The following is a 12,860-nucleotide window of genomic DNA, read 5'->3' on the forward strand; positions in this document are numbered from 1 at the left end:
CAATGTGCCTAGGCAATGATCTTTTTTGCAATGAATTTCCCAGGTGTTCTTTGTGCTTCTTTTATTTGGATGTTTACGGCTCTAGCAAGGCTGCAGAAATTTTCCTAGATGATTCTTTCAAATATGTTTTCCAACATTTTAGAATTCTCTTCTTACTCAGGAACACCAATTATTCTTAGGTTTGGTAGTTTAACATAATCCCAGAAATCTTGGAGGCTTTGTTCATATTTTATTCTTTTTTGTCTTTGTTAGAGTGGGTTAATTTGAAGACTCTGTCTTTGAGCTCTGAATTTCTTTCATCTACTTGTTCAATTCTAGTGCTGAGACTTTCCAGAGCATTTTGCATTTCTAAAACTGTGTCCAAAGATTCTTGAATTTTTTTATTGTTTTTTCTTTAAGCTATCCATTTTCTTGAATATTTCTTCTTTCACTTCTTGTATCATTTTTTGTATTTCCTTGCACTGGGCTCCGCCTTTCTCTGGTCCCTCCTGATTAGCTCCGCCTTTCTCTGGTCCCTCCTGATTAGCTTAATAACTAACCTCCTGAATTCTTTTTCAAGTAAATCAGGAATTTCTTCTTGGTTTGGATCCATTGCTGGTGAATTAGTGTGATTTTTTGGGAGTGTTGATGAGCCTTGTTTTGTCATATTACCAGGGTTGGTTTTCTGGTTCCTTCTCATTTGGGTAGGCTTTGTCAGAGGGAAGGTCTAGGGCTGAAGGCTATTGTTCAGATTCTCTTGTCCCATGGGGTATTCCCTTGATGTAGTACTCTCCCCCTTCCCTATGGATATGACCTCCTATGAGCCAAACTGCAGTGATTGTTGTCTCACTTCAGGGTCTAGTCACCCAGCAAGTCTACCTAGCTCTGGGCTGGTACTGAGGGTTGTCTGCACAGAGTCCTGTGATGTGAACTGTCTATGGGTCTGAGCCATGGATACCAGCACCTGTTCCAGTGGAGGTGGTGGGGTGGGTACAATGGACTCTGTAAAGGTTCCTAGCTTTGGTGGTGTAATGCTCTGTTTTTGTGGTGACTGGCCCCCTGCCAGGAGGTATCACTTTCCAGAGAGTATCAACTGAGGTACTATGGGGAGGAACTAGTCAGAGGCGGGGCCTAGAACTCCCAAGATTATAAGCTCTTTGTCTTTCACTACCACGGTGGGTCGGGAAGGACCCTCAGGCGGGTCAGGGCTAGGTGTGTCTGAGCTCAGACTCTACTTGGGTGGGTCTTGCTGTGGCTGCTGTGGGGGATGGGGGTGATATTCTCAGGTCACTGGAGTTGTGTACCTAGGAGGATTGGGGCTTCCTCTGCTGAGTCATGCAGGTTGTCAGAGAAGTAGAGGAAAGCCAGAAGTCACAGGCCTCACCCAACTCCCACGGAAACCAAAGGGCCGGTGTCACTCCCACTGTGAACCCCACAAAAGCCCCCAGCCCATTTCCAGGCGGAGAATGATAGGGGCTAGAAAACCTGCCCCAGGCTATCCACCTCACCTCCCAGCTGCAAAAGAAAAGGGCTTGGTTTTCCCCCAACTGTGGAGTCTGCACACAGGCTTGGCACCCTTCCCCAAGTTCTGGCCAGGAGGCTTCTCACCCTGTTCAAATTGTTACAAAGTTCAGCTAGAGATTACCTTCTCCCTTTGGAGTTTTACCCCCTGCTCCTTTCCCAATAGATCCCTGTGGTGCCAGGCAGGAATGATCTGCTTGGGGAACCTAGCGAGCTCCCACGGCCTTTCTGCTGCTTCCTCTACCCCTGTATTTCGCTCGGCTCTCCAGATTGACTCAGCTCTAGGTAAAGTCAGAAACTTCTCCTGCAAAGAGATCTTCAGGTTCTCCACAGTAGGGGTTTGTGTTCGGGAGAGGAGGGTCTCCTTTTCCTACTTCTGCAAATTGGGCACTCACAGTATTTGGGGTGCCTCCCAGGTCCCACAGGAGCAGTCCACTTCCTTTAGAGGGTCTGTGGGTCCTCTCTGGATTGCTGGTTTGTTCTTGCAGTCGATCTGGAGCTGCAGTTCACAATATGAGTTCCTGCCAGCTGCTCAGTCCGAAGCTGCAATCTAGTCTTGATAATAACCACTTTTGATGATGGCTGCAGTGGTGAGACCCTAGAAATGAGACATGTTCCAACGTTGTTGCAATAAAATTAACATGTTTTGCTCTAACTTTAAAATCCTAATCTTTTATTAAAATTATGATTTAATTATTCATTAATTATAATACACAACATTTCAATAGTGCTAACGATAATAGAAAAATTTTAATTTATTTTCACCCTTTAAAATATTTCATTGTTCTTGCCATTTTCATCTACTTCCTAACGTCCCAGTGACTACAAAATGTCAGAAATTATTTGAGTTTAAAGGTAAAGATTCCTTCTTTCTTTTAAATAGTCCCTGAAGAACAATAAGAATTGTGTTTCTATTCATTCTCTTCGACTCTGTCTCTGTCTCCCTTTGTCTGTTTTTCTCTCACTCTTTCTTTCTCCGTCTCTCTTTCTCTCCAAAGAGTATTTACGGCTTATGAAGATTCAAGATATTAAATAATATGATAATACCCAACACTAGTAAAAAAACACACACATACACACGTACATTTTCCTAATAGCTTTGATATACATAAATAGCAAATTCATACAGACAGAGACATACAGAAAGAGTTTATGTTATCAAGTCATGATACCTCAACAACTGGAAAAAGTTCTCTGAGCTGCTAAAAAGCTACTTTTAATAAGATAAGAACTCTCTTGTGTATTTCTGCAGCTCACCCGGCCTTCAAGTGGAGCTCTCCATGGTAAATATGATTCCAAAGCTCAATCATTAATTCTATTTAGGCTTAATGTGTCATAAAGCTAAGGAAAGCAGGGCCATTTTTCTCTCTGCTGGGGCACAAAAAGTGTATTAACTATTCCAACTAGTACTATAGATGATTTATTAATACAATTTTGAAAAGTGAGACTGTCAGATCATATAAGCACATATTATAAACAGATGATCTCTCTGAAAAGTTCTCTTAGTCTTTCTCTTGCTTCTTGTCTTAGCTAAATGACTGACAATGTACTTCACTGCTAAGATTCTTCTCTCTCTCCCTCTCTCTCTCTCCTTCCAGCCCCCAAACACACATCATTCAAATAAGCCAGGGATGGTCAACAATATTCTCTCATATTTGAGACACTGGAACTGACTCTGAATATAAATTTGAAGCACCTGGAATAAAAGGGAGACATGTTTTTCCAAACACAGACCTAAAAATTACTGAGCCAACTGTGATATGGGTAAAAGAACATTGGTGTAGGAACCCAGTGAGCCAGATTCTAGATCAGGGTGCTGTGCAAATCACAAATGACCTTAGGCAAGTTACTTCACCTGTGTCCTTATCTTTAAAGGGGGGTTGGGGGAGGGCTAAGTGATCTCTAGGTTCTTTCCAGCTCTAACCTTCTGTAAACTTATGTTGTAACGGGAGTGAAACAGGACGAAATAACGCTAGCCTAGGCTCAACTCAACAGCATAGTCTTCTCCATGTAAATTATGTGGTACCTGAGAACATCTCGATAGTCAGTCAATTTCTTCTGAATGATACATCATGAGGCAAATTTATATTTATATTACCTAACCTTAAAATCCAGATACTGGGGCAATATCAGAAGGAGAGTGTGTGTGTGTGCACGCGCGCGTGTATGTGTGCAACCTCCCAGCAAAAATGTTTGCCCAGGGTTCTGTAGGGTTCTGAAATCATTCTGAAATCAGTTTTAGTGTCGCTAGTGTTTTAGAGTTCTGAATCCATTTGTATTACCTCTTTAAGACCTCCAATCCCTTCTTCAATTCCTCTTTACATACAAAGGAGTTGGGTGTTACTCCCACTGGAATTCTGAGAATTAAAATATAGAGACAATTTAATCATGTGATGGTGATTCAATTCCTAAGATATTTAACGTGTAATAAATATGGGTGAAATCAAAGGATAATTTTCAAAATCAGAGAGCTGTTTGTAATTGTACATCATGCCAAAAGTACACTCATCTGTTTCCTCACCAAATTATGCTCAATGAGAAATGTTTACTTTGTTCCCGACTAGAACTTTTTATAGGGAATATGCCCATTTATATCTCAGGCAAAAATCTCAGGTATAAAGCAGTTAAAGTGAAAGTCAGGAAAGCAGTGGTGAAAAGGAAACGGCAGAACCAAAGTTGATTTTATAAAAGTAGAAAAAGAGCACAAGTTATTTAACATATTTTTAAAAGTTATTTATTTTTAGCAAAAGTTGTAATGCTGCTTTATGTGCAAGAGATATTTCAGTTATCAAATTATATTCCATGATACCTATTAACACTTCCACCTGGGGCACTCTTTATAGGTATCCTCAGAACTAGGTACATATTATATTATGTTCCACATGTTCAAAATGCAAACAAGATAGTCATTTTCAATATGTCTAGGACCTCCTTCAATTATGACACAAGAACTACATTCAAATTTGGTTTTCTAAATTCAAATGCAAGTTTATGACTTTATTTTTTTCTTTAAAAAAAAGGCAATATTTATTTTTGACATTTGCACATTCATGCTTATTTCAGCATTATTCCCAATAACCAAGAGATGGAAGGAATACAAACCAATACAATACCAATGGATGAGACCAAGAAAATGCGATACACACAAGTGGAGGGACACCATTCTGTCTTAAAAAGGTAGGAGATCCTGTCCTACACTGCAACATAGGTGAACCTTGAGGACACTAGACCAAGTGAATTAAGCCAATCGCAAAAAGACAAATACTGGGCCAGACACCGTGGTTCATGCCATGTAATCCCAGTACTTTGGGAGGCTGAGGCAGGCAGATCACCTGAGGTCAGGTGTTTGAGATTAGCCTGGCCAACATGGTGAAACCCCATCTCTACTAAAAATACAAAAATGAGCCAGGTGGCACACACCTGTAATCCCAGCTTCTCAGGAGACTGAGGCAGAAGAATTTCTTAAACCAGAGAGGCAGAGGTTGCAGTGAGCTGAGATCGTGCCACCGCACTCCAGCCTGGCCTGGGTGACAGAGAGAGACTGTAAAAAAACAAAAACAAAACAAACAAATAAAACAATAACAACAAACAAGTAAAAAGACAAATACTGTATGATTACACCTATATCAGGTATCTAAAGTAGTCAGACTCACAGTAACAGTAATAGAATGTGGTCACCAGGGGATGTGGGGAAATGGGGTCAATTAGTAGTTGTTCAATGTCTATAGACAGTTGTTCAATATCTGTAGTTCAGTTTTGCAAGGGGAAAAATTTCTGGAGATCTGTTGTGCAACAATGCACATATAGTTTAACACTCCTGTACTGTATACTTAAAATGATTAAGATGGTAATTTTATGAGTTTTTAACACAATTTTTAAAATGTCGTAGGAGGGAAACATTAGCACCGTAATATTAGCACAGTAATTATGAGCACAGGTTTTGGATTCTGACAAACACAGCTTAAGTCTGAATTCAGTCTCATACTAGCCATGAGGCCAAGAAAGTCACCTAACCTGTCAGCCAGGTTTTCCATTTGGCAAAATGGAGATAAGAACTGTTTCTACCTCATGTAATGATTATAACATGTTACGTAAGTGTGAAACATGAAGCTCATGGCTAGGCACCTGGTTAGCACTCAATCAACAGTAAATGATGCGATTAGTAGTCTGGGAAGGTGAAGTATAACTGAAGGATTGGGGATGAAGCCTGGTAGCTTCCTGAAAGCTTATGGGATGGTGGAGATGAGGAGTATTTGAAAACTAGTTATATTTACATTATTGTTGAGCCTAGACCTTGGAATGAAAACCTTAACCTAATGTCAGTTAGAGAGCCAGCAGTGCTGCCCAAATCCATCTATGTTTCACTATCCAAGGTTAAAGGCTATATTTAAATTACTTATTACATTCATACCTGGTGTGGAATGAATTGTAAACTTCCCGAAATTAAAAACGTTAAAGTCCTAAACACCAGTACCTGTGAATGTGACTTTACTTGGAAATAGAGTCTTTGCAGATGATATAGTTAAAAAGAGGTTAGAATGGCTGCCAGTCCAACATGACCAAGCCCTTATAATAGGAGAAATGTGAACACAGACACAGGCCCATAGGAAGAATTCCACGTGAGGATGAAAGCAGAGACAGGTGATAGATCGATAGCCAAAGAGTGATAAAGAGTGCCAGCAAACCATAAGAAGCTAGGGGAGAGGCACGGAACAGATTTTCCTCACCACCCTCAAAAGGAACCTGTCAACGCATTCATCTTGGACTTTGAGCCCCCAGAATGTGATCTAATAAATTACTATTGTTTAAGTCACTCATGTTGCAGTACTTTGTCATGGCAGCCCTAGGAAACCAAAACAATGCCTGCATTTATTGTTTGCATGGTTTTTTGTTGTTGTTGTTTTTCATTCAAACATGAGAATGTGTCAAATGCTCAAAACGAAGCACAGAGCTGAGGGAGACTGATTTCACTAATTGGCTGAGCTTCAGTTGAAATGGAGGGATGTTCACTCTGTTGTCTGCGTCTTTTGCTGTTGTCCCTGTTGCTTTGGGTTCAGTCTATTAATTTGAGTTGATAGCATTGTGTCCTTGGGCTTTAACAAAGAAATCTGAATTAACTGCCCATTAGACAATAAATAGATACCCCTCCCTGCCCATTTACTATTCCCTCTTTCTCCCCTTCTCCCATTCTTTCTCCCTTTTGCAGTTTACCCTTCAAATTTGTTTCTACATCAACAAGATTTTGGCAATGTGCTTCAGGAGAACTCAGCCCGTGTCTCCAAGACAGCTAGTCAGTTTCTTAGACAGGCTGCCATTCTTGCCGAGGCCTCACATGAAAAATACAAAATGGGGTTATCAGAGGGGGCAGAAGGGGTGATGAAACTGATTGTAACTCTTAAGTCTTCTGGAATATGGAGGATGGGCTTCCTGAACCCCTCATATCTTCCCCCACCTCTTCCTGTTTCATAGAGTATAAGATAACAAGCCCCCAGGTCAGCCATATTGTGCTGTCTGTCATTTCCTCAGAGGCCTGATGGGTGATTCTGTAATAAGACCACTGCAGAGACTTCTTTAATCCCAAAGCAGAAAGTAGATAATGAAATGCATGTTTCTATCATTCTTTGTTCATATGAGGTTGTGAATAGTGAATTAATAGCTCCAAAGATCCCACTCATAATGAAGTAAAACTGGATAAGAATTGATTTGTATCTACTGCTATTGTGCTTAAATCACTATGTTTCTCTATTTGCTTTTCAGTCTCAGACAGGAGTAGTCCAGGAAACATAAAAATAAAAAATTTTAAAATGAGAAGGATTTCCCCCAAATGCCTTTGTTTCCAGGACATTTTCACATTGATACATCATTGTGAACAGATTTTGATGGGTTTTCAGAGCCTCCTTCACAGTCAGTCCTCTGTCCCCCCAAACAAAGAAAAATTCCACAAACCAATAATACAGTGCAATTCTCATCTAAACCTACTGGGTCAGCAAAATTGAACTGTAAATTTCCCTAAAACTACTTCTTGGGAGATTTCTAGTATTTCTGAATGGGCCAGAAATCAGTGAAAATGGCCTCTCTCTTGCCATGTTTTGGCATTTGGACTATAAGAAAAAGAAAACGTCACAGATTTATATGGCACTTTTCCCACCATCCTTCATCAAGTGCACTTGGCTCAGCACCTGATCACATGGGGCCTCTGGGGCTCCGCCTTCACACTTGTGAACCTCCAGCAAGCTAAGGGAACTGGGCTTTATTCTCCCCAAGTTCTTACAGCAACAGTGGACAGTGGAGGTAAATGTTCCCTCCTAAGAATAGGTAAACAGGAGGGTTACTGTGTCTCTTCTAAAGTTTTTCATCCCTTGAGAATCTTACTGGAATCACTTTCATGAAAAGAATAAGTGACCATGGTTAAGTTGCTCATTGGTATTTACTCTCAAAAGTGCAGACTAGAGAGATGGAGCAGGAGGGAGGATGTTTGCATAGCACAGCTATGGACTCCTTCCTCATCCGCACCATAAGGCATGTGGGAAAATGTTTTAGTGTGGGGTGCTTGTCTGTAGAACTGTTTTACTCTCTCTAAATCACTGTTTCAGCACGTTTCTGTTGGTGCTTTCTCTGGAGAAAGAAATTAGGTACCTGCAGAGAGAATGATGGGCTGGTGAGGCTACCCTCCAGGAAGTGACATGGTTGCCTGATTTCCAGGGCTTCTCCAGGCATCTAGTTGAGTCCACAGGTGGGTGGAGGATTGGAGAAAGAGCTTATGCTCACATACTTTGCCTGGAAGGTCCTGCTGTACTAACAGTCGAAGGCTCAGCAGTGAGTCTTAGAAAATTACTAGAAATGTCTCCAAAAAGTGGGAGGGAGTAGGGGGCCCACACATGGACTGGTATCTGGGCCTTCTTTGCCTTCACCTATGGGATACTCTTTTGGGCCAATCTATGAATGAAGTTTGATTCAAATATGTGATGACAGAATTTTACAAATTGTGTTCAATTGATATTTAATGGCCATCATATAGCGTGAAAAAGAGAAAAAAATCACTTCTATTTTATTAAAATACAATGTGAATTTGTTCAAATATTTAAATGTCTATGCTTTTGTACACATGCATATGCTAGTCTATTGCTTGAGAAAATAACTACCTGCATAAATGCCTGTATATGATTGGGCAATTTGCAATATGTGTTTCACAAAGTAGAAATGAAATCACTGCATCATTTCAAATATTTGAACAACATATGTTGATGTGTAAAGTGTGGTAGAAAAATGGGCTATTTTTACAGAAGTCCAAAAATATTGCTGTGATTATATGTGTTGCTACAGTTTCAATTTATTTTATAATATTATATGGTAAGTTTTGGTCTTCACATAAACATTTTCCTTGTTTATTTTGAAGGAGAAAAATCAAGTGAAAGGAACTCCTATTTTTAGCACCATGACTAACTAATTCAAAGCAGCTTAAAAGGCTGGAAAAATATATAAGACATCTTTTTAAATACATATTTGAGGAATAAGGCCTAAAGGAAAGAAAGCATATCTCAGAAGTCAAATAAAGATGATATTGAGAACCACATTATAAACAGGAAATTGATAATTCTGCTGGAATAGGGATGAAAGCAGAGCAGACTCAGGAACAAAGGGACTTGGGTTCTAGTTGCCAACCGTGTCAAGAGAAAAGGCCTTGAGACTGGTCAAAGTAAAGTAAGAACCGAAAATCCTCCCTACAAAGCCAAGCCTGAAGAGCTATGTTCTCAAGGAAAAAGTGAACTATATATTTTTTAAAAACATACCAGCACAAGAAATTATAAACAAGATTGCCTGACTTCACCTGGAGTTCAGGTGCAAAAACAATGACCACGAACTCCTCCAAGTAACCACAGGTCTGCCCTCACATGAGTTTAAGGTTTGTTTGAACAACTGTCAAAACTTCTTCCAAACCATGGTGTCCCTCTTCGTCATAAAAGTCTCTCAAATTTGAATCTCAAATCATTACATTATTCTACACACACTCATTTATTTTTCAAGTCATATATACATCCCTGGATTTTTTCAGGATTCCTTAAAGATTTTAGCTAGTGGCTTGTTTTCACTTTCTCTAACCCTGTCAGCCCTGCCCCAATCATAATTCTTTATGACTTCAAATAAAACATAGATAATCTTCAGTGCAAGTGCAGCAGTATAATTCCTTGGTGTTCTGTCCTTCAATGATCTTTTTCTTTCACCCAAGCTCAGCTGCACCATCCTGTGTTCTTACCATATGCCATGTTGGTGGTGAATGAATAAATGAGCAAACGCTCCCGAATTAACGCAAAGAATTTCAAATGTAACTCAGTTCATAGTTACACTAACTCAATATCATTTAGATTAATCTATAAATTCAATGCAATTCAGAATAAATTACCCATAAGGTTTGCCATGTAATTTGACCACCCATAAGCCAAGAATGGTCATGACACTATCATGACATGAATCCTGGAAATTTTGAAAAACAACAAGTCAGAAGATTAGGTTTAATCAAATATCAAATTATTATAAGACTAATAATTAAGACAATGTGGAATCACGACAGTTATACAGAAGTAGACTAATGAAGAAGAATAGGGAGCTTAGAACCAGACTCACACATATAAGCAAGCTTGATATATGAAAAGGGTGACAATACAGATCAGTGAAAAAATTCAACAAAACATGCTGAGACATTTGCTTATCCAGATAAAAAATGGATTCCTTTATTATACCATAATTGCTTGTAAAATAAAACTCTAACTGTAAAATGCAAAATTTTACATGAAATATTAGAGAATATCTTAATATGCTGGGGCTACAGAAGGAAATTGCCTCATTTCTTTTTCCTCTAAATTTCTCCACCTATTGACAGCAAATGAATTGCCTTTGAGCACCGCTGTTATTACCAAGCAAACTTTCTAGGTTCTTAACTCTAGACTCCTCTGCCTTCTCCTCTCATTCATTTTCTCCAATGACCAGTTTATGTATATACTTTACAGCAGAGAAACCTGACAAACACTAACTCAGTCAGGTAATCAAGGGAACATCAACAGTGACAGCTAATGTTGCTCATATGTACCCTTGATAATGATGCACTGTAAAGGGCACTTTACCTCTGTGACCTTCATCCCCAAAACACATAACCCCAGTCTAATCATTTAAAAAATCATCAAACAAATCCTAATTGAGGGCCATTCAACAAAATACCTGATCAGTACTCTATAAAATTGTCAAGGTCATTAAAAACAAGGAAAGTCTGAGAAACTGGCAAAACCAAGAGGTCTCTAGGAGACATGACAACCGAATGTAATTTGGTATTCTGGATGGAATCCTGAAACAGACAAAGGACAGAAGTTTAACCTGAAACAGAAAAGGGAGATAAGTTTAAAAGGAATGAAGGGATTTAATCAATAATGTGTCAATATCGGGTCATTAATTGTGACATACCATATTAATGTAAGACATTAACAATATCAGAAACTGGTGAGGTGTAAGGGAACTCTATTATCTTCACAATTTTTTTCTGTAAATCAGAAACTATTCTAAAATACAAGGTCTATTTAAAATAAACAACAACAACAAAAAACCCTCCAAAGTGATCATTGAATGTCTTGACAAAGGACCTGGAGAGAGGTCTCTGGGATCAGGTACAGCTCAAATGTCAAGCTCTTAGTGAGAATTTCCCTGATGATTTGATCTAACACAGTCTCCAGAGTTACTGGTTGCCACCGTATCTCATTTTCTTCTCTTCTCAGAACTTAGTACTGCCTGAAAACCTTGTTTATTTACCACTCTCAAATATTCTGTCTTGTAAAGTGGAATGTAAGCTCCATAAAATGAGGTCCCTTGTCTGATGGAGCTTTAATCCTGTAGTTTGAAGAGTGTCTGACACTTAGTAGCTATCCATTAGATATTAATTGGATAAATGAACTCTAAAATCATTTGAAATATTAAATTACATGCCCACACAAGTTGAAACCAAACCACTAACCATTTCATCCTATGTACCCATCCAGGAATATTGACTCCCAGCCACATATTTATTGTCATAGAACTTCAAACGTGGGCATGTCCTAAAATACCATGAAGTTTAGGATTCACATTTTGTAAATGGTATGTATAAATGAGAAACCGTGGACTTAAAAGTCTTTGACTTTAAATACATGAATACACTGTAATTTAACTAATCGTGAGACATGGAATTCGAAGTGTGTTACTAACCATAAACTAAAGGGGAGAGAAAACTGTTTATGCACTATTTATATTTCAGTGTCCACATCAGTATCATATACAAAGAATAAGGTGGGACAAGTCCTATAAGATTGAACTACACAAACTCTCTAAGCTCAGTTATATGATTCTTTCGCTATATTGCCTGATAGCGGGAAGAAAACTTTATAAATAAAATAATTTAACCACTTAAATTTATAAACAGTTTTGTTGTTAGAAATTGTGTTTGTGCACTTAAAGTAAAAAATGTGTTCTGTAAGAATTAAATTTTTTCATTTAAGCTTTGAAATGAATTCCCTAGCTTTGGGTTAATTTATTTCTACTCGACATACCAAATAGATTCTCTTTCTAGCAAAAAGAAGCAAGCAAGGAATAAACAAACAAAATGCAGACCACTGGGTCTGGTTCTCTCCTTGCAGATTTGCAAACTACAACAAATTCAAGTCCAGACAAAATACTGAGTCTTATTTTTCTTTTTTCAAAAGGAGAAAACGTAATATCCTCAAATATTTATTGAAGGCTATGAGCCAGCTACTGTTCTAAACACTTTATTGGTATTATTTAATTTACTCTTGACAGCTGCCCTGTGGAGCAGACTCTGTAAATTTCCTATTTAATAGGTAAGTAAATTAAGGCACAGAAAGTATAAGTAACTTGTTCCAAGTCACACATCTATTAAGTGGTAAAATGACTTTAGAACCAAACATTCTAATTCTAGAGAATAAGTGCTTAACCAGTATATGAATAACTTCTTTGGGCCTAGTACTACTTCTGTGATGAGAAAGCTACATGAGACAAAAATAGAGCCTTGCTGAGGTTTAAATGCGACCTTCTTTGCTTTCCCTCCACAAGCATGTCTCTCATCAATATAACTCTGAATGTATATTAACTTGATGAACAAAAGATAGTAGTGTTATAAACATGGATGGAAATGAGTAATTTGCCTCTGACAAATTTCTGTTGATCAGTCAAGATATTTTAAAAGAGATGTCTTCTTCCTCCAGTTCATCTTATGAGATATCACCATATGAATTGTCTTATGGCACAATTAATCAGGTCATCACCCTATTCAAATGGTACAGTTTCCTCAACTTGTTGAAAGACTATTGAACAGAGTGCAGGCT

General features: G+C 38.6%; 1 long non-coding RNA gene across 1 annotated transcript in view; it reads right to left on the reverse strand.

Annotated features, from left to right (window-relative positions):
• LOC105476606 (uncharacterized) overlaps positions 1 to 12,860 on the reverse strand; it is a 48,373-nt gene that overhangs the window by 5,345 nt on the left and 30,168 nt on the right. Inside the window, exons 4-5 of the long non-coding RNA XR_011606550.1 lie at positions 3,783 to 3,857; positions 1,896 to 2,098 (exon numbers count right to left, since the gene is read on the reverse strand). This is a non-coding gene — a long non-coding RNA (uncharacterized lncRNA). The remainder of the gene's footprint in view (positions 1 to 1,895; positions 2,099 to 3,782; positions 3,858 to 12,860) is intronic.

This window comes from Macaca nemestrina, chromosome 8, assembly GCF_043159975.1.
Source record: "Macaca nemestrina isolate mMacNem1 chromosome 8, mMacNem.hap1, whole genome shotgun sequence".
Lineage (NCBI taxonomy): Eukaryota > Metazoa > Chordata > Mammalia > Primates > Cercopithecidae > Macaca > Macaca nemestrina.